At 37.5% G+C, this 23261-nt stretch overlaps 1 protein-coding gene and 2 pseudogenes across 2 annotated transcripts in view; 1 reads left to right on the top strand and 2 right to left on the bottom strand.

Annotated features, from left to right (window-relative positions):
• SYTL5 (synaptotagmin like 5) overlaps nucleotides 1-23261 on the top strand; it is a 234053-nt gene that overhangs the window by 45819 nt on the left and 164973 nt on the right. The gene's annotated exons all lie outside the window — the stretch shown is intronic.
• LOC144308938 (large ribosomal subunit protein eL6 pseudogene) lies at nucleotides 4109-4610 on the bottom strand (annotated as a pseudogene).
• LOC144308937 (ectonucleoside triphosphate diphosphohydrolase 5 pseudogene) overlaps nucleotides 5935-23261 on the bottom strand; it is a 36843-nt pseudogene continuing 19516 nt past the window's right edge.

Raw genomic sequence — 23261 nt, 5'->3', positions numbered from 1 at the left:
AGTATCTTTCTCTGTCTCTTATTTAGTCTTTGTTTTAAAGTCTATTTTGTCTGCTAAAAGTAGGGTAATTCTGTTTTTAAAAGAATTCTAAATTGGATATGAGTTATATGATTTTAAAAATTAGCATTTTAGTTCCTAGAGTCAGTTTGTTGAGTATTTCTAATTCAGGGGAAGTAATAGTATGATGCGGCTTTATTTTTGCCAACTATGTTAAAATTTCTTTCCCATAGATCAGATACCACCATTGTGATATCGTAGCCAGATTTCATAGTTTTCATCTTACTTTGCATTCCTGAGAAGGAAGATTCATTTCATTTCAGAGATTTATTTCTTCCCTATTAGCAGTGTAGGGAATAATCTGTCTTTATGAATACTCCCTAAAAGACTGGCAACCTTTCTCCATTTTACATACTCTTCTATTATTGACTGAGAGAGCAGGAAGGTGTTGGTTGTTGGTAAGGTGGTGGTACTGACCTAGCACCCTTCAGTAGCCCTGAAAGGGAAGAGGCTGGCCTCCACTGTTGTTGACTCACTGGTGGTTCAATAAACTTAGATTGTGCCTTCAACCTGTTCCCTTAAAATCCCATCTGCATCTTATTATGGTATGTTTACATACTCTAACAGTAAACTAATTTTTACCCCCTGAGTTCACATCAAGAAACTTCTTTTTTAAAGATTTTATTTATTTATTCATGACAGACAGACAGAGAGACAGAGACACAGGCAGAGGGAGAAGCAGGCTCCATGCAGGGAGCCCAATGCGGGACTCAATCCCGGGTCTCCAGGATCATACCCTGGGCTGAAGGTGGCGCCAAACCGCTGGGCCATCAGGGCTGGCCAACGTCAAGAAACTTCTTATTGGGTATTTCATTTTGAGTTTTAGAAATTTAGGTACAGTATACTCATGAGTCAATGTGAGCTGGTTCAAAATAAAAGGAAATGACAAAATCAGAAGCATTAAAAATCATGGCTAGAATAAAACCACTGCTGGTATAAGTGCTAAGAACTACAAACAGGTTAAGATCAAATTCAGGGATATTGAGGATTAAAAAATCAAATAGTAAAATGCTTGAATCAGGGATTTACTTGAGGGATGACAGGCTGAGATGAAATGATTATTTCCAGAAAAGTTATATTAGTGGTAGCAGTACCTAATAATTGAATGCGGGAAAAATGTAACAAATTCAACCAGGAGAGTCCTTAACAGCCTCCGATTCTCTCTGATATTTGGGCCATTGCTCTCAGAAGACATAATAGGGAAGAATTACTTTTGTTAATAGAAAATTGATCTCTTCCCTCTTACTTCAAATGTTTCTGTCTCGGTCATTGTGACACAAGCTTTTCTGCTGAAAGTAGCTTTTTGTGTGTTGGAATTTTCTGATGGCTCTTTTTCTGCCCAGCCAGTCATCACTCTATTGCCCTGATCCTCCTTCTGTCCTGCTTCCCTCTTTCCTTCACTTCCCCCCTTATTTCACTGTCCCTTCCTTCTCCCTCCCTCTTTAGGGACTAAATTAGCTGTCTTCCTATTATATGACTCACCCCCCCTTTTATTTATTTATTTTTGTAATCTCTGGTCAGTTTTATTTGTGATTGCTTTGTGATTACTCTGTATGATAGGACATTTCTTCTTTCCTTCAGAAAGCTGCTTCCCTGTTTAATAGAAGTAAAAGGTGCATAGACTTGGCAGGCAAACTTTGGTGTAGATTCTGATTTTTCCATTTTGTAACCTCAATCAAGTTACTTCTGTGTTCTTTATTCCATTTCCTTACTATAAGTGAGGATCATAGCTACCTCCACAGAGTATTGTGATTAAATAAGATGAACTAGTTAATTGTTAACACTTCAACTTGAAAACTTTAATTTTCTTCTCTGTTTCCACTGCATCTTCCATTTATTTTTCTGATACTTGAAAAGATTTTCAAACTAGATCCAGGTACAAATCACCCAGTCAATTCAAGTCCAAATGCAGAGTTCCAGATTTCCTTCTCTATAGTTTCATTTTTTTTTTCAACTGAGGGAACATTTCTTAAGGGGACAAGCCTTACTCTAAGAGGTTTCAGTTATCTTACTTTCTTGCACTTATTTAAATCCTGAGTAATTCCTCCCAATTTTATCCTATTATCAAGCAGTGTAAAGAACAATAATGATAGGGAAAAATCATATAATAGAGTAGTAAGGGTTAACAAGAACAAGAAGTGAAGTGCCTGGATGGCTCAGTTGGTTGAGTGTCTGCCTCTTGGTTTTGGCTCAGGTCATCATCTCAGGGTTGTGAGATTGAGCCCCAGTTGGGCTTCATGCTTAGTGGGGAATCTATTTGAGAGTCTCTCCTTCTCCCTCTCTCTCTGCCCCTCTCCCCACTTTCATTTTCTCTCTCTCTCCCTTCCTCCCTCCCTCTCTCAAATAAATAAATCTTTAAAAAAAACAAGCTGCTTTTGTTTACTACGAATATTAGTTGTTCTTCTGGAATTTTAGAGTCCAAGAGCATCATTGAAACTCATTCTCTGCATGAGCTTATTGTATCATTTTGACTAAATGCTGATTCCCCAGGTTTATCACTTTGCAGCCTGGCAATACTTTATAAAATACCTGTCTCCTTCTCAAATGCATACAGGAATCTTGATACTTTTTTCAGATTAAAATGCCCTATGAGGGCTGGGTGTGTTGGAGTTGTGAAGCATGAAGCTAATCCCTGTGGAATTCATTCATGATTTTCATGTTCTGTCTTCATTTGTTCCAGGAATATTTATTACATTTCTGAAGCAGAAGTAACATGAATAAGATAGCCTCTATCCACCCCAAATCCACAGGTGGATAGGAAAGACAGATTTTCAAGCTACCACAGCTTCAATTAGTTGTTACTGTTCCTTTTTCATATGTAAACCCTTAAGGTCTCTGTTTAGTCTCAAGCATATCATCTGATATGGGAGCCACATTTAGTTTGCTTCCTAGAAACCATTGCCAATTCATTTTTTCTCTGCCCCCCTCCACTATAGAGGCTGAAAAAGCCTCAGACTCACTTTCCTATTCTCCCTTGTCAGTGAAATATAGGGAAATTTTTCTGGGGCTCATGGAAAGTCTACCTTCTGATAAAAGGAACAAGGTACATGGAGAGAAAGATCTGTTTTGGTTTCATTTGTATCACATACCACATTCAGATATTTTCTTTGTATTGTGATGCTTGGATCTGGGAAAGCTACCTTGAAGTCGCAAAGCAACCAGCCAATGAAACAAATTCCATATGCTAAGTATGTTCAAACATAACAATAGAAAGAGCCTAGATATTTTTGGTGCCATAGGTAAGCCACCAAACCAACTTGATGCTGCTCTGCCTTAAGTTTTTTATTCTTATTGATTTTGTCATTGCTGGTATTGCTTATTTGCTGCCCAAAGCATTCCTAATTGATCAATCTGGAAAGAGTTACTTATGCCATTAACATTTCAGCCTTAATAATCTTAATTTCTCAGACCTTGTAAGGCCTGGGCAAAATAGGTACATTCTAATTGTGGTTGGGGGTAGAATATGAAAGAGGCAAAATAAAAAATGGTCACCATGATGAAGGAAGGTTGTTGGGCACTAGGGAAGAAATAGTACCTTAACAAAGAAGAAAATAAAGGAATGCAGAGTACATATTTTGCCCTTATAATCGAATCTGGAGCAATCCTGAGTACAGCATTAAAAAAAGAATGATTTCACTCATGTGGAATTTAAGGAACAAAACAAATGAACAAAGAATACAAAAGAAATAAATTGAAAAACCCCAGATTCTTAAATACAAAGACCAAACTAGGGGTTGCCAGAGGGGAAGGGGATAGGAAGATGGGTGTAAAATAGGTGATGGGGATTGAGAGTATACTTATCTTTTTTTAAAACTTTTTAAAATATCTTATTTATGAGAGAGAGAGAGAGAGAGAGGCAGAGACACAGGCAGAGGGAGAAGCAGGCTCCACGCAGGGAGCCCGATGTGGGACTCAATCCTGGGACTCCAGGATCATGCCCTGGGCTGAAGGTGGCGCTAAACCACTGAACCACCGGGGCTGCCCTTATCTTTTTTTTTTTTTTTTTTTTTTTTAATGGATCAGTTATTTAATTAGGTTCTTTGTAAGAAATTTAGAGCAGCAGTTTGTGAGGGTAAACTCCATTTGTGAGCGAAAACCCAGAGCAGAGCTAGCCCTGTAGCTGAGGAGAACAGCTTTGATTTTTGGCAGGATTTGCAAGTCCACAGATTTCTGATCAACCTTGAACTGCTCTGTAATCTCTTACTTGTCCTTCTCTGTGTCAGAGATCCCACTTTCCTGTTGTCTGAGTTTACATAGTGTCGTCTTTTTAAAGTTAGCATCAGTGAGATGTTTGTGGATTTTCACACCCCTGACAGAATTTTTGTGGAGGTGGCAATGACAAATTTGTGTTGTATTCTACACAGAGGAACTTGATTGAGGGCCATAGGTTTGGTCACAGGTAGCAAGCCACTGCTCAGCCGCTTCAGGAAAACCAGCTGTTGCCTCTCTGGCCATTTCCAGTTTTCTCACATGCTAACTGCACTTTTTTTTTTTTTTTTGCTGTGGCTAAACAGCTTTCAAGGCACATCTTGAGAAGGATAAAACCTAGCCATTTTGTGAAGTTTAACCACTCAGGTTCCACTGATCTTGTCACCACCGACTGGTTTTGTGACAGTAGCAAGGACTTTCTACTTATTCTTTTCAATCCTGGATTTGGCTGCTGAATATTTCCTCTTATATATAGCCTTTCTAGAATATATAGCCAATTGGGAATACCTGCCGATTTCTCTGACTAGGACAGGGTTTTGGCTATAGTGGGGCTTTCCTTTCTTTGGCATTTTAGCCTTGAGGATGCCCTTCTTAACCTTGCCACCAGTGTCAGCCTTCTTGGCTTCAGGTTTCTTCTCCTTAGCATCTGACATCTCAACTTTCTCACTGGCCACCTTGCAAGATGGGAAAGACGAAGAGTACACTTATCTTGATGAGCGCTGAGAAATGTATAGAATTCTTGAATCATTGTACACCTGAAACTAATATAGCACTTTATGTTAACTATATTGGAATAAAAATGGCAAGAAAACAAAAATATAGTGTTTAGTTTATAATTTATCCTTTGCTATTTAATGTCATGATTACATGTGAACTGTGGCAGATTTTTAATTCCACCCTGGATCCATCCTGTTGCATAGATGATAGTTTGAATGACTAAAGCATGGCAATCAATTTTATAACTGGTCTTAAGTACAGATCATTACAAAAGAATATCTGCTGTAAAAAAAATAAAAAATATGAGCAGTGATTTTTATTCCTTGCTATTGATTACTAATGATCTTAACTTATTTATTTATTTATTTATTTATTTATTTATCTATCTATCTATCTATCTATCTATCTATCTATGATAGTCACAGAGAGAGAGAGAGGCACAGAGACACAGGCAGAGGGAGAAGCAGGCTCCATGCACCGGGAGCCCGATGTGGGATTCGATCCTGGGTCTCCAGGATCGCGCCCTGGGCCAAAGGCAGACGCCAAACCGCTGCGCCACCCAGGGATCCCTGATCTTAACTTTTTAAAGTTTTTACGAAGTCTTCACTCAATGCCTATTTTAAATCTTTGAGGAATACCATTTTAATGAGTTTGGAACTTCAAATAAATTAGAACACTTCTCTCAGTAGATTGGGTTATATGTATCTTTCTCTTGCCCTTCATCCTTCTTTCTACTTAAATACTAGTTATGACTTTGGTCATCCTCTTGCTCTTGGATAAGTTATATGCTATTGTGACTTTCTGTTAGCACCTGTTCTACTCTATTTCTCACTTAGAGAAAACTTGACAAATGTCAATTTAAAGGATATCACTATATTCTATTTATGTATTTTAAGGAATGATTATTTGCTCAAAATATTTTCAGAGGAGCTGTTTTATGTAGGAAGATTTTCAAATGTCATTTGATAGCAAATTTGAATTACTGCATTGCAATCTAAATCCCAAGTAACTATGTGTATTGAGCTTATAAGTGCTGTTAAACATCTCAAATGAAGTGAGGTAGCCTCTGGGGATTTGTTCCAGGGTTTTCTCAAACTGGACTAGTTATGTGATTTGGGTGGAAGCTCCCCCCAGGTCCAGGGTCCCACAGTCTTCTGACTGTGCCCATGCAGCTGACCTGTCAGAAAATTCACAGTAACCCAAGCTAACATGCCTTCATAGGATTCATCCATGATGCTAACACTGTCATTTGGTACCAGGAAAGGTGACTTCTTGAATATTTCTTACCTCAAAAAGCAGAGCCTGGGCTTGCTTGCTTGCTTGCTTGCTTTTTTTAAGATTTTATTTATTTACTCATGAGAGACACACAGAGAGGGGGAGGGTAGAGACATAGGCAGAGGCAGAAGCAGGCTCCATGCAGGGAGCCTGACATGGGACTCGATCCCAGGTCTCCAGGATCACGCCCTGGGCTGAAGGCCGTGCTAAACCGCTGAGCCGCCCAGGCTGCCCGAGCCTGGGCTTTCTGTTCTGGCAGTAAGTGCAGTCCTGCTTTTGCCTTCAGGACCACTGGGGCTCTTTCCAGTGACTTTGGGGGATTGAGTCTTTGGCCACTTCTGAGAGTCCTTGAACAGTCTCACCACCCTGCTTTACGTTGATCTACAAAAGCAGGAAGTCCTGGCTTCACAGAATCAAAAATTTCCCCTTCCAGAATTGGAAGCTGTCCTGGTATTTTCTGCACAAAGATGTAAACATGATTTCATGTTCCAGCGCTCCCTGCATCAAACATAATTCCATACAATGTGCTGGCACTGACATTGATGGGATACATGGAAGACAGGACCTTAAGCTACGTCTCCTGGTTTATATTTATATTTAGAATTCTGTTTATAACCAGGAGGTATGTAATGCTTTCCCATAAGAAATTCAGAGCAGTGTGTTGCCATTTCGGTGGCTCTAATAGTGATTGAAATTACCTTTTATGTGTGATGTGTATTCAGTTGGTCATTATAAAGAAGAGCCTACTTAATAATAGTTTTATTATAGAAGTTAATAATTTAACATGTACTGAATATCGATTTTTAACTAAATACTTTTTCTGAGAACTTTTTTTAGGGTATGATAGTTCCATTATCAGTCCAGAGGCCTGAGAACCAGAACAGCAGACGGTGTAAATTCTAGTCCAAGTCCAAAGGCAGAAGAACCCTTATGTTCTACCTCAAAGACTGTCAGGCAGAGAGAAGGAATTCTTTCTTACTCAGTCTTTAATTCTATTCAGGCCTTCAAGAGATTGGATGTGGCCCACTCACATTGGGAAGGGCAGTCTGCTTTATTTAGCCTACCAGTTCAAATGTTAATCTCATTCAGAAACCCTGTCACACATTCACCCAGAATAATGTTTAACTACATATCTGGACACCCTGAGGCCCAGTCAAGTTAACACTTAAAATTAACCATCATGCAGGATTTAGTAATTGATTGGTAAAGGAAAGTGTGAAATCTAAGTGGGATCCCAAGTTTCTGAATGAGGGCAACTAGGTTGATCATATCACTATCTTGCCTTCATATTACTGATACCAGCTCTACTTAAAGAGACTAGATGAATAAATGGATTCATTTCAATGGTAGTTTTTTAATCATATGTATTAATAGCAAAAAAAAATTATATAATTTGAGGTTAGGAGAGAATATTAGAGGAGTGTTTTATTTTATTATTTTTAAAAGATTTTACTTATTTATTCATGAGAGACACAGAGAGAGAGGCAGCAGAGACACAGGCAGAGGGAGAAGTAGGCTCCATGCAGAGAGCCCAATGTGGGACTCGATCCCAGGTCTCCAGGATCACACCCTGGGCCAAAGGCAGTGCTAAACCACTGAGCTACCTGAGCTGCCCTAGAGGAGTGTTTTAATAAACATGGTTTATATATTTTATGTAAATATGTGTCAAGCTCTGCCCTGGAGCAAGACTCTCAATTGAAACATGAGTAAGACAGTCTTCCCTCAAAAAGCCAGTAGGAAAGATAGATCAATAGGTCATTATACTGTGGGTAAGTACAAATTAATATGTATAGTATATTGTGGGAAACACAGAGGAGAAACACATGATCAGGGATAGATAAAGGGGCAAGGAATACTTTCCAGAAAGGTATTAGGAAACCATAAGCAATATTGCTGTAAATGCATATTGCAAGGTGGGAATGGGGAGTGATGAGTATAAGTAGGGGCCAGACAATGAATGTCTTGTTTAATATGTTAAATTTGTTCTGTAGGTGATGGAGACTCATTAAAGGGTTTTTAGGAAATGGGAGAAGAGTTAAAATGGGCAGAAATGGTCAAAGTTCCATATAGGAAGATCTTTTGGTTGCTGTATGAATCACATACTTAGGACAGAATCAGACACAAGGATACCAGGTCAATTTATTGCAGTAGTTTAGAATCAGAGAGGTAAAGATTTGAACCAGAGATGTGTCAGCAGGAATAGAGACAGACTCTGGATTAAAGAAATGTTTAAAATATAGATTCCTGGGGTGCCTGAGTGGCTCAGTTGGCTAAATGTCTGCCTTTGGCTTAGATCACGATCCCCAGGTTCTGGGATCCAGCCCTGTCTTGGGCTTTCTGTTCAGTGGGGAATCTGTAAATAATCTTAAAAAAAAAAAAAACCCACAACTCCTCCCGCCCCCCATAGATTCATAAGACCCAAGTACTGTTGGAACGTGAAGGTCTGAGTGAGGCATAAGAATCAAGGATGACTTTAGATTCTTTTTTTAAAAAAGATTTATTTATTTATTCATGAGAGACAGAAAGAGCGAGAGAGGCACATACATAGGCAGAGGGAGAAGCAGGCTCTGTGCAGGGAGCCCAATGTGGGACTCGGTCCTGGATCCCGGGATCACGCCCCAAGCTGAAGGCGGGCGCTAAACCACTGAGCCACCCAGGTGTCCCATGACTTTAGATTCTACCTTGGATTAATTCAGTACTATGATCTACGATAGGGAGGGGATGTGGTGTCAGTCTGCTAATGTTTCATAATAAATCACTCCAAAACCCAATGACTTAAAACAACAGTATTTATTCTCTTTCATTTCTCTGCCATTTGGTTGGGATTAATTGTTCTAGGCTGGACTTGTCTGAACTTGGACACAAGTGGCAGATTGGGTCTAGTTTTTGCTGACTCAGCTCCCTCCTTTCTTGGACCTATGGGTTAGCCAGAGAATGTTCTTTTAATGGCAAAGTCAGAAGCTCAAGAGCCCAAGTTCAATCACATAGTACATGTCAAACCCTTGCTTGTATATTTTATATATATATATATATATTTCAAATAAAATAGTCTTAATTTAACCATCTCTTTTTAAAATTTAAATTCAATTAATTAACATATAGTGTATTATTAGTTTCAAAGCTAGAGTTTAATGATTCATCAGATATATAACATGCAGTGCTCATTACATCAAGTGCCCTCTTTAATGCCCATCACCCAGTTACCCCCCCCCCTTCAGTTATATTTTTAAACATTCACTTGGTTAAAGCAACCTACATGGGTAAGCCCACAGTGAAGATGTAGGGAAGTATACACTATTTTTAGTGGAGGGAACTTCAACATCATGGCTCAGGCAATGGATAGAGAGAGAGGTGAAGAATTCGAGCTGAAAACTTAACACCGTGATGGCTATGTGGGTGGTGGATATGAGGACAGGACTGAAAGTTAGGGGACTGTTGCTCTACTTCAGAAATGATAGAGTTCAGGGCATGGGCACTAGAAAAGGGGAGGAGATGTTGAATTCGAGAAGCGTTCAAAGACGAGATGTTGTAACACAGAGGCCAGATTCAGGAAAAAGAGTCAAGGATGACTCTAGGCTTCTAGTTTGTTTGACTGAGATATAGGAGGAATAATGGTGAGTTCAGTTTAGAAAGCATGATCACATACTTTATCATTCAAATCAGGACAGTTTTGAAAATGTGAAAGATTGTTATTAATAATTATGCCATGGGGGTAAACCTGTCCTGAGACTGACCTCAGGAAAACTGGTTGATAGTCATTCTGAAGTAATCATGGTGAAATCTTTTTTTTTAAGATTTTATTTATTTATTCATGAGAGAGAGAGAGAGAAAGAGATACAGGCAGCGGGAGAAGCAGGCTCCATACAGGGTCGATCCTGATCCCGGTCCCCTGCTGCCCAAGGTGAGATCTTTTAGCATCAAATTGACACTTGAATGTGAAAGACCAGAGAGAGATCTGATGTGATGATAAAGACTTGGGAATCATCAGCACACAGTGGGAAGTTTGAAAGCTGGAGCCTAGTTGAAATCATCCAAAGAAGCATATGTAGAGCATAATGAATAGAATGAGAAGAGGAGGGAAGGTTAGAGTAGATGATGGATGGGGAGCGAGAACAAATAAGAGGTGGCTTATGCCAAAGAGGGGAATTTAAAGGATCAAATAATCATATCAGGTCAGGGTCAGAGCTGCCTTTGGGTCTGACTGAAACCAGGAATTTGAACATGGTCAAGTTTTTTTTCACTCAGACTCTATATAGATTTTTTTTTTTTCCGGTCAGGCTAGGTGAGCCTTTGAGGCTAGAGCCAGAAGGAAAACAGTGTTGCCTTGATAGCTCAGAATACAAAATAATCTTGGAGGAAGGCTCTGATTGGCTGAGTATGAGTCACATGCTCATCCCTGTACCAATTAATGCAGCCGAATGCTATGGTTGGCAGTCCCACCATAACTGCAAAGAAAGGGAAATTTTGTTGTCAGAAGAATGGAGGAAGATGTACTGGGCAGAAAGAATCAACTGTTACCATCCACAGTGGAGATTGGAGAGTTTTATAGAGGCACAAAGTTCAAGGGAGCAGGAAGTCTTAAGAAAGAGGCATTAAGTACAACTTCAAATGCGGTAAGCATGTGCAAGAATCTAAAGACTGACCTAGTCCTATTGTATTTGACAATTGGGATTTATTATAGCAGTTGCAGGAGAGCAGTGGGGTAAAAGTCAGATTATTGCAATTTGAGAAGTGACCAGAAGGTGGGTTGGGCACAGAAGAGTGTAGACTAGCATTTCAGTAATTTAGTAAATGTGAAAAAGAACAAGCTGTACAGTAGATTGATGGCAGTGTATGAGTGTTTTAGACTTGTTTATAGGCTAAGGTTTAGGAATCGGTAAAACTGGAGAGATTGGAGTTAAGAACATGTTTGCTGGGACAGTGCTGGGGAGGAGGGATGAAGTCAAGCACAAAGAGATGAATAGATTAGATTTGAAAAGGAAGAAAGACATTTGATCCTAGTGAGGAGGTTCAGCTGAGACTGGACATGGAGGAGTTAAAGGAAGGGTGGTACATTGAGAGGAAGAGCCATCTTCTGTGAGGGAGAACATCAGGGCCTGAGTAGTGAGCTTGAGAACAGCCCTGGAAAATTCACTGAAGGCAGTGCCTGAAGGAACTGACCAAAGATGAGGCAAAGAGTTCATAGGTGATTCTGGGGCCTGGCTGATTTGTAGGCCATGAGTTTTTGTCTTATTACCAGTCTGTAGGGCTGTGTGATTTTCTCTAGTTGGCGGAGCTGTGGACCTGAAGAAGGCAGATTGAGCCAGAGTTGGAACTTTAATGAGATCACTTAAATGGAGACAAGATGTTCTCCTCAAGGAGACTTAACAGTTTTAGAGTCAAATACAAGGTTTTCAGAAGAAATAAACGAGAACAAGAAGAGAGCTTTTTTGTTGTTCTGGTGTTTTGTCATGGTAATGGTAGACCTCTTCATGGGACTGCATTATAGTTTATCTTTGCTTTGAATTTCTGTTGTGATGAAGAGTTTGTAATTCTCAGACTGTGGTGGAATAAACTGAACCTTAGCAGATGTTTCACAATTTGCAAAGCTGATTTCATGTGGTGGGTTTCATGTTGTGAGTTTCATGTTGTGTTATGTTTCGGATAACCTCTTCCTCCCCAGCCCCCACTACATACACACAAATGGGCATTAGAGCGACATTATGTGCAAAGCCCTCTCGGTCAGTATCACTGTGAAACTCTGAAGAGTTGATCAAGTCCGTGTAACCAATTAAGTGTCAGGATATAACTTCAGGTTTCCAAGTTTCAAGTCATTATGCTATATAAGAAAAAGAGATTTATCAAAACTGTAACAAATAAACCTTTATTCAGCGATACTAAAAGTCTTAGAGGTCACTGAAACAAAGTCTTATCAATAGCTGGAAATATTTTATGGCATAGTATAAAGAACATGGAATCCCCTTATAACAAATGCAATATGAAATCCAGGACAAATGAGTCTTTCCCTATCTGAAATTGGGGTACAGTTTTTTCTTAAGTGCCTCACAGCATGGTCATGAAAAAAATCAAAGAGTATAACAAAACCTTTTAAAATAATAAATGAAATTATGATTTATTGAGTAATATTTTTTGTTGACATCATTTATATTCATTTGGCACCATAGCATAGATTATTTAGAAACTGTTGATTGCACCTTGGTCTCTTTCCAGGGAACTTGGAGGAATAGTATAATTTGGTTATCCATTATATGTAAATTTGTTTAAAAATACCAAAATTTTCCAGACTTCTTTTTTAATTTATGTAACAGATTTTAGCAGTCGCGAGACAAGGATTCAAAATATTTACTGTATTTGCAAAATTAGTGAGGTGGATGACTGGAATTATCTTCTACCACCATCTGTATCTCTTTATCCGAAAATAACATCTTTTACTTGTTCCTGTCCTTATTGTTAGGATTAAGAGATGCTGACCTCAAATTCTTTAAGGACAGGGGAGTTGTTCATGTCTTCTTAGTTGAGACTCACCTTTAGCCAGTAATTTCCTGACTAATCGGTGTAAGGAAGGGCTTAGATTTTAAGTAAGTGAATTTAGGATTACTTTTCCCCCCAAAGGATTCTATGAATTGGTTCAGTGGCTATTTCCTATCTGGGGACGTGAGTTCAAAGTCAGATTTTGTTAAGCTTACAACCTGAGCATTCATTTGCTCTGGAGCTTCTTGAGTATCACTGCAATGTGATTATGAGAAGAGGAGGAAACAAATGCAGAAGTTAGTTATTTACTTGTTACCTGTTTCTCACAGTGCACCATATTAAAAATGAATGCATACACAAGTTGCATTGATTCTCCCAAGCCAATTCTGCTCGTTGAACTGTGTGGGAGAGATATAAAATATGAATGTGTGGAATAATCTTATAATTCCAACTCAGACATGTTTTTAAATATATAGTCTCAGTTTAGGACCCATAAGAAGAAATTACATAATTGTAGCTAGAGAGCTCAGAGTTGCTAATTCCTGTTTATGCTCAGTATAATTTGGAATACCTTCCTAAAAATCTGTTCTTAAGTCATTTTAAATGGAATAGAGAAGTTTACTGTTAAAGTAAGTGGAGTGTGAAACTTTTTATAAAACAAATAATCACTTATATGTATGTCCAAATTTTCATAAATTAGGTGTTGTTAAATTAAGATTTTTTTCCATTTAGGGATGCCTGAGTGGCTCAGTGGCTGAGTGTCTGCCTTTGGCTCAGGGTGTGATCCTGGGGTCTGGGATCGAGTCCCACATCAGGCTCCCTGCATGGAGCCTGCTTCTCCCTCTGCCTATGTCTCTCCCTATCTCTCTGTGTGTGTCTCATGAATAAATAAATAAATAATCTTTTTTAAAAAGATTTTTTTCATTTAGATATGTAATTTTATCTTAAGGTGCATCTATTTTTGTTAGATTTGAATTGGAGAATTCCTTTTATTTTACCTAAAGAATGGTCCACTTTGTAAATTACAATGAAATAGTGCTCATAAATCCTTTGTTTTTAACAATGGGTTTTCATTTTTAGGACTATGTGGAAGGCTATTTACACTGATCTTATTCATAACCAGCTTTATGGTAATCTTAAATGCTGCTTTTTTTGAAGAATTGTATTATCTTAAAAGTTCAGTACCCTGAAATTTGCATTATTTAAGAAAATCAGACAATGGAATAGTTTCTTCAGACAGAACCCATAAATGATTGTTTTAAAAAAGCAGCTTCACTGAAGTGTACTTTACATACAATAAAATTCACCAATTTTAATTGTATAGTTGGATGAGTTTCAACAAATGTGTACAATATTTAGTCATTACAAATGATATAGCACATGGCCATTACTTCAGAAAGGTCCTTCCTGCCAATTTGCAGTCAATCCTTTCCACCCCAGCCCCAGGTAACTACTGAGTTTCTTTTTTATGTCATAGTTTTGCCTTTTCTAGAACTTTATACATGGAATCACACTGTATGTGATCAATTGTGTCTGGCTTCTTTCACTTTATATACTTCTGAGATATATCCACATTGTTAGTTGTTTGTTCCTTTTCATTGCTGAGTGATATTCTATTATATAGATCTATTACATTGCGTTTATCTATTCACCGTTTGATAGACGTTTAGGTTGTTTCCAGTTTGGGACTATTATCAATAAAGCTGTCATGATCATTGTAATACTGGTATTTCCATGGACATATATTTTCACTTCTCTTAGATAAATACCTCCTAGTGGGATTCTGTGCCTTATGGTACTGTGAGGTTTATTTTATTTTATTTTTTTAAAATTTTTATTTATTTATGATAGTCACACACAGAGAGAGAGAGAGGCAGAGACACAGGCAGAGGGAGAAGCAGGCTCCATGCACCGGGAGCCCGACGTGGGATTCGATCCCGGGTCTCCAGGATCGCGCCCTGGGCCAAAGGCAGGCGCCAAACCGCTGCGCCACCCAGGGATCCCTACTGTGAGGTTTAGCATTAAAAGAAACAGTCCAGTTGTTTACCAATTGTACTGTTTTTAATTCACAGTAGCAAAGTATGAAAATTCAATTGCTAACATATGGTATGGTCAGTCATTTTAATTTTAAGCATTCGTGTAGGTGTATGGTGGCTTCATGTTATGGTTATAATTTACTTTTCCATAATGAATAATGGTGTTAAACATGTTGCCTTGTGCTTATTGGCCATGCATATAGCTTTGATAAAGCATTTGCTCAAACCTTTTGCCCATTTTTTTTCCTTTTGCCCATTTTAAAAAGTTGGTTGGTTTCTTACTATTGAGTTACAAGATTTTTAAAAAAAAACATGTTTTATATATGAATCCCATATCTGCTAATTGTTTTATAAATATTTTCTTAGGAGTATCTTCTTATGACTAAAAATTTTAAATTTTGATGAGGTGCATTTTATTAATTTTTTTCCTTTGTGGTTCATGCTTTTTGTGCCATATGAACTCTTTGCCTAACCCCAAGTCAAAGATGTTCTTTTATATGTTTTTCTAGAAGTGTTATAATTTTAGCACTCATATTTAGGACTACTACTCATTTCCAGTTAATTTTTGTATATAGTATAATGCAAAGTTTGAGATTAATTTTTTTCCATATGGGTATCTAATTGTTTAAGCACCCTTTGTTGAAGACTATCCTTTTCTCACTGAATTAACTTGGCACATTTGTTGAAGATCAGTTGAGTGCACGTGTTTGTGTGTGTGTGTTGGGGGGTTCTGTTTCTAAATTCTCTAGGTCCATAGTCTATATGTAAAGTAGTTTCTGAGCTGTGAAAACTTTCTAAATAACTCATCTTCATATTGTTTACTCTGTTCTCTGTGCTAAGTCTGTATCTCATAAATATTTCTGTCATTGAATATACATAATGCGTTATAATTCTGTGTTTGCATAGTTGCCTTTCCTAGTAACTTATGAGCTTTTTGAGGGTAGGGATGTGTCCTCCTCTTCTGTATTCTCACTTGCTAACACTGGGCACATAACAGGCATCCAAATATAATTGTTGGGTTAAAATAAACAATATGGAAATTAGGTTAGAGTGTTAAATATTTTATCTATACATGTGTGATTGGTATTATTTTTGTAAAATCTAAGCAAATTTTCAGAGCACTTGGGTGGCTCAGTGGTTGAGCCTCTGCCTTTGGCTCAGGTCTTGATCCCAGAGTCCCAGGATCGAGTCCCACATCTGGCTCCCTGCAGGAAGCCTGCTTCTCCCTCTGCCTATGTCTCTGCCTCTCTCTCTCTATGTCTCTCTTGAATGGATAAATAAAATCTGTAAAAAAAAAAATCTAAGCAAATTTTCTCACTTTATTAGTTATCTAGTATTGTTGCATAGCACCAGTGTCAGTGTGTTTCCTGATATCATGGGCAGCTTAATTTTGACCAGTTGGTTAAGGTTTTCTTCTTAGAATCTGTTCTTTGACCTGACAATAAATACAAGTCATAACTGTTAGTATAATATCAGTCACTGTAGTAAGGGCCAACATGTATTACCTCATGTAACATTCAGGACAAATGTATGAGGCGGTTACTGTCATTGTGCTCATTTTATAGATGAGGAACAGAACTAGGAAGATAAGTAACTTGCTCCAGGTAACATATATGATCAGTGGCAGAGAGACAGCTGGTATCCCGTTATTGAAACAGTACTTTGTAATCATTGCCTGGTTTCATCCAGGAAGGTTCAGTTATAAATTGATCTTCATCTAAATTGAGTATTGTCAGTCCTTGGGGGTCTGAAATATGACATAATATCCTTGCTAAAAAGTAAGGCACTGAATTTATTGTCTTTGCATATATATGCAGTTATTTTCACAGGTAGAGTTTGCCATTTCATATCATATTTCTCAGTAATACCAAATGGCTTTTGCAACTTGCTCAAGATATTACAGAAAGCATTGTGATGTGATATTTAGCCTGACATTTCCCCTTTAGAAAGAGTGTCCTTTGGGCATGAGAGCTGTTTGTCCTCCTGAGCCTGGTTTGAAATACAAATGCCACAGGGCCACATCCCTCTTAATCAACTAATACCTCAGTGCTCTTTGCTTACTTTAGACTTTATTAACAAGGATGAGTCTTATAAGCAAAAAAAGAGAGAAAGAAAAAAGAAAACAAGCAAGCAAGCCTGAAAGTATCTATAGTTTGTATCTCAATTTTTCCCAGTTCCAACTCTAATACAGGCCCAAATCCCAGCCTTTCTCAACTCTAATTTTTCTGATAGGCATGAGTTGTATGGGATTTCCTCTAAACCTAGGACTGGTGTTTCTTACCCTATTCCAAGACTGAGAAGTTCTTCTGTCTTGCTCCCCTTCTCAATATGGCACCCATCATCTTTGAGAATTTCTCAGCGCCTTTCTTCTTTACCACACCAGTCCCTGAAGTCTGGCTTCATGGTGATGCATTCATTCTAATACTTGGGATGGTGATAAGAGAAATACCCAAAGGTAACTAAGTAGCCTTCACCATCTTCTATTTGCCTCATGTTGCATTTATCTTCTTTAATCCTTACAACTTGGTGAAGCAAGTTCTATTATCACCTCTGTTTTATACATAAGAGAAATTTGAGGCTTAGATGCTTAGGTTTCTTGCCAAAGGTCACACAGCCCATAAGTAGTAGAGACAAGGCATGAACCTACCTTTCTTTGACAGAGGAATGACTACTTTTAATCACTACTTCATAATGTCTCACAAAAACCCCAAGAATGCCTCACAAATGGATCTGGGACTACTTTTTGAGCCAAACAGAGCATAGTATTATGATAATCATAACTTTTGTATCATCCATTCTTCATAAAGCACGTTGTATCCATTATCTGGATATGATTCATATGCTGCCATTGGTTTTTCAATGAAGCTACATTTGCAGCTTAGCAGGAATGTTAGGAAGACATTGGGGAATTTAGGAAGTGTCTTCTGCAGGAGAAGAGGAATCGGATAAAATGACCTTGGGATGAGTAGCAAAATCAATTTTTTTTTGCATTTACTTTAATGGGAAACCTCCTTACCTTGCTTTGAAATGAATAGACTCAGCTTCTTGACTAAATTGATAGGAGAGGGAACTTGAGAGATAATAACTTCACTGAATTTATTTCTAGCCTTTCTGATTCAGAATGTGTCTGTTGATTTAGAAAGTTTTGTCTCAGACAGATTCATTCTCATGTTCCCAGGACATTTGTTTGGTTCTACCTGAAGGTTACAGGATGAAAAGGATGGTCTGTGACAGGACTTTGTAAGATTCAAAACAAAAGTGAAACAAAGCTGCTAAGCAATTGGATGTCCTATGTTCTAACTCTGCCCCTTCATTAGCTTCCTTTGTAAATTGGAGCAAGAATATCTCTGAATGCCACTTTGCTCACCTAAAAAGATGATTAGATAACACCTAAAGACCTTTCTACCTCTAAGATATTTTGTGTTTGAATATATTCCTAATGTTCTCTAAAGTTATCTAATCTTTATTTGTAGTAGATGCCTTACATCAATACAACTACTGAGGAATACCACATAACAGTGATCCTCAAACATTTTGGCCTTGGACCTGTTAAATATTATTGAGGACCTCAAAGAGCTTTTGATTCTGTGGGTTCTATCCATCAATATTTACCAGATTAGAAATTAAAGCTGAGAAAACTTTAAACCTAAGAACACAAAAACACATGTTCCATTAGCTGTCAGAGTGATGGCATCTTTGCAGGTCATAGAGGCTCTGGAAAATTCCACTGTACACTCATGAGAAAGAGTAAAAAAGGCAAATAAAATCTTGGTATTATTAAGAAAATAGTTTTGACCTCATAGGCTTACTGAAAGGGTCTTGGGGATCTCTAGGGGTTTTTTGAAGCATTTTGAAGCATTTTGAGAAATGCTGCCATAGAACTTACGTATTTAATTTCTTTATGAATGAAAGCAGATTGACATTTAGATAGTCCAGTTCAGTATTATCTGCCCCACATCCATTCTAGGTTCTTTACTCAATTGTGGGCTAACATATTAACAGGATGGGCCTTGTTCAAGAACTATTTTATAACAGTGCTATTCATCTCTTCTCTGGACACCAGAATCCAGACCTCAGTTGTTGATTGGATCCAGAGGTTGAGAGATATCTTTTTGTTAATTCTTGAAGGAGTTCCTTTAAGATTTTATAATAATAACTGAAGGATTAATTTGAAAAGCATGAACATACATTGTGGGATAAACAAAATAGTATGCACTACATAATTTGAGAAAAATTTAGATATAACAAATTAGATATAGTGTAGAGTATAGTTCTAGTATTAATTTCCACTTAAACTGTACTAGAAATGGGTGAATCCAACAAAATATAAGAGAAACGTCTCTTTGGTTCTTAGGATTTTCTTCTCTTTTAGTCATCTAGGTTCTAAGTCATCTATTAACCCTGTGCTGTGTACATCTGCTCCTCCCTCACCCAAGAACTGTTCGTTTCTGCATATAATAAAGGATTTTCTATCCATTTTAGAGGATTCTCATTCTTTCTGACTGTAATTGCTTTAAGTTCAAACTTGAATTCCAGAATTTTCCACCTGTAATTTATTGTTCTAGCTATGTTTTTCTCAATATATTCTTATGCAAATTTGTTAATGTTTGAATGTAGTGAAACTCATTGCCCTTCAAAATTATTGCAGTGGGTTACTGGAGAATGATCTCATTCTCCACTCTTGCAGGATGGTAGAGAAGTATGATGGTACATCTTGACATTTTGTTGGAAAAGAGAAATCTAAGGCTGAATATCCCTGATCAAAAGTCTTCTCCAATGCTGAGTTAGTGCTGTTAATTTCTTTGTCATATTATTACCCTTCCTTAGCAGATGCTGTTGATGCTTCACCCCTAATACCTCAATACTTAACTATTCCTCTATGAGCCAAAGGTTTCTTATTGTAAGTGCATGTGATTCTCTGGGAAATTTTCCTGGCTATAGATGTGTGCTTTGGAGTATAGGGATAGCCATAAATAAATAAATGGATAGGTAGGTAGGTAGATAGATAGATAGATAGATAGGTAAAAATAAAATAAAATATAAAAATAAATAATAAAAATATAAGTTAAAAAATATAAAAAATTCTGTGGACGTAAAGCCCACAGAAGCAGCTCAACCAATGATAGGAGTTTGTGGATACATACCTCAGCCCCCTCACTTTGAGTTGAAACAATTCTGAAGCATATTCTCTGCAGCCTCCTATATATCTCCAATGGAACTGAGCCCCAGTTGCCCATAGCAGAAGGAACTCATTAATGTACCTTGCATTGGTTTTCTTCCCTTCTCTCACTACTGACGTTCCTCTGGATCACCTCCCATTTTCACTCAAAACCATGTTTCAGAGTCTGCCTTGAGGTAATCCTAAACTAAGACACCCCCCTCCCCCAAAACCTGTTTTTCTCTTTTTAGTGTTCTGTGTCCATTTATGGACTATCTGTATCAATACTTCTTGCTCCATGTAGCACTAGTGCTAATTTTCAATCTAGAGCCATTCACTCTTCCATGGTAGCACCTGGAGCTTATAGTCAGTCAGTGGTATCCTGGTAAATGTTTAGCAATCTGCTCTCCCCATAAACTCCCTCATTTATAGCTTTTGTTGATTACTGTGGTATATGTAATCCTACTATGGCTGATTAGAAGCTACCAATATGGTGTCCAATATGGAACTCAAGGTTGAGATGAGATGTACACAGTTGACTCCAGTGAGCCAATAAAAGCTGGCTTTAGCACAACTTTGTTGACTGGGGTAAACTGTCACAAAATGGGGTGCTGCAGAGATGAGTGTCTGACAGAATTTCTGGATGCTTGAGTGTAAATATACTCCCTCATGGCGTAGATGAGAATTCTGAGGGCCAGGGGAGGAAGGGATCTGTCCGTTATGTAACACAGTTAAGGAGACCAAAAGTCGGGGCTTTGTGGTTTTTGACCATTGGTGCAGATGATAATGGTCATAGGTACAACAAAAAATATCTGGTTTTCCAAGTTGAGTGATAATGGTGAAATATATATTGAGGATATAGCTAGGAGATAGGGTTAGGTAAGGAAAAATGTGACTAGTGCCTTAATAGGTTGTCTTTCTTCCCTTCCATACTTCAATAAGAAGTTATTGATTGCTTCTGATATTCCTGGAATGATGTTAGGTACCAGGAATTCAACTTTGAACAAAATGAAACAAATTCTTCTCCTGAAACCAATATTGCACTGTATGTGAATGAGCTAAAATGTAAATTAAAAAAAAAAACAACAGTTCCTGTCCTCACACATTTTATGTACAGGTAAGAATAAAGTTGCTAAACTAACTGCAAATATAATAAATATTAAGAAAAAAGAAGTACAAGGTGATCTATGCTAACAGAGTCTTAACCTAGTCTAGAACTTAGAGGAGGAGGATTCTAGGGAGAGGAAACAGGTGTGGGGCTCAGAAAGATTGATTTGTAGAGCCAGATTAAGAGCAGAAGAACAATACTGGAAGTATAACAAGATAGAGAACACAAAAAGAATTCTGAGAGACATTACTGTATATGATTATAAAGAGTATTTGATTTGTTGTTTGGTGTGGCTGGGTTTGGAGAGTCAGAGATGGGGAGTCATTGAATGGATTTAACCAGGGAAGCAGCATGCTTTTGTTTGTTTTAAAAAGGATAATCACGATTATGGAGCAGTAAAGGAACCAAGCTTGGACTAAACCAGGAGAGTCACTCTGGTATCATTAGGATCCTACAAATCTTAATGGCAGTGATCATTCCAATAATTCCATTACACTTTGGTAGTTTAGCTAAACAATTTGATAGGTAGATAGAATGTAAATATTATTTATGATATTTTAATTTTATTTATACCTGCTAATCTAAATTCTGTTCTTTATACTACCCTAGGTAGGTATCTGGCCATAGAAGCTGCAATTGAAAAAATAATAATAACAGAAAAAATGCCAGGTATTATTCTAAGTACTTTAAAAATATTAACTCATTTAATATGTACAACAACCCTATAATATGGGATCTATACTTTTTCTTATTTTAATAAACTCAAATACAGAGAAGTAACTTGTGCAAGCTTACCTAGATAATAAGTGGTAGAGATAGGATTCAAACCCGAGCCTTCTCACTCCAGTGTCTGAATATTCTCCCCTGTGCCATAGTCATTTTTAGTACTTTATCATCTATGCAGGTGATTGGTTGTAACAAGTTCAACAATTTTTTTCCCTCACTGAAGTAAATTTTCTTCAGCTCTGTGATTTGCCAGTTTGACTGCATTTGTCTTATAACTTTGTTACTTAGTTGGAGTAATTGAACTTCTTATTTAGATAATCAGAATCCAATGCTTTTTTTCCTTCTCTTATATAAAAAACATATGTGATACTTATTATGGAGCAGGTGCTGTTGTAAATTCTTCACAAATGTTATCTCATTATAACTCAAAGAGGCATGTAATATCATCTCCATTTTATAAGTAAAGAAACTGAGGCATCAAGAGTTTAAACAATAAGGCCAACGACACATAGATAATAAGCTAATTGGGAATCAGACTTAGGCAATCTGGCTTAAGTGCCATACTTTTAACCTTTAGGCGGTAGTCTTTCTTACCCAGAAGTTAGTGCAGCCTAATCCTGAAGAATTCTAATGTGTAGAATGGTGATAACAATTGTTTCACCTTCCTAGACAAAATACTTGGAATTCTTCTAATCTTTCCCAATAGTACAATTTGGCACTTATGTATACTGTTATTTTCAGTTTGAGATAGGAAAGACAACATTAATAAAGCAAAAGCAATACAGTATTCTGAACCCTTAATATAAACCACTTGAAGGTTGATTCTATAGCCTATAGTTCTTTAAACTTCCCAGAGGCCCCAGGTTGGAGGAGCCATTATAAATGCTCTATAATTTGCTTCTTTTTTAAAAAAAAAATTTATTTATTCATGAGAGGCACAGAGAGAGAGAGAGAGTCAGAGACACAGGCAGAGGGAGAAGCAGGCTCCATGCAGGAAGCCCAACCTGGGATTCCATCCCAGGTCTCCAGGATCACGCTCTGGGCTGCAGGTGGCGCTAAACCGCTGAGCCACCGGGGCTGCCCTATAATTTGCTTCTTGATTGATTGACATGTCTTTGATTTCCATACTAGAACTGATATAGTGACAGCCTGCCTAATTTTAAGTCCTATCACATGAATAACAACAAAACTTCTATATTTCTTTCTTAGATATATCTAAATATGAATTACAATGACTTCTATTACAGTTCTTCTTGTATCAAGTATATATGCTAGAAAATAGACATCATCTTTAAAAAATTTTATATTTAACTTTTGTATAGAGCTATAATGGCTTATAATTAAGGAAAAGCACTTATCAATGTCATCCATCAAATTAGCTCTTCATCATCATTATTATTTCTTGAACAAATATGTGAAGTAAGTGTGAATCTGCACCATGCAATTCTGTGTCTTGATGGGCTCAGGTAATAAGAATATCACTTTAGCTTTAAATAATGTATCT

The sequence above is a fragment of the Canis aureus genome, chromosome X (assembly GCF_053574225.1).
Source record: "Canis aureus isolate CA01 chromosome X, VMU_Caureus_v.1.0, whole genome shotgun sequence".
In the NCBI taxonomy this organism is placed as follows: Eukaryota; Metazoa; Chordata; class Mammalia; order Carnivora; family Canidae; genus Canis; species Canis aureus.
Note: the sequence above shows the minus strand (reverse complement) of the source record. Positions and strands in the feature narration are given on the sequence as shown.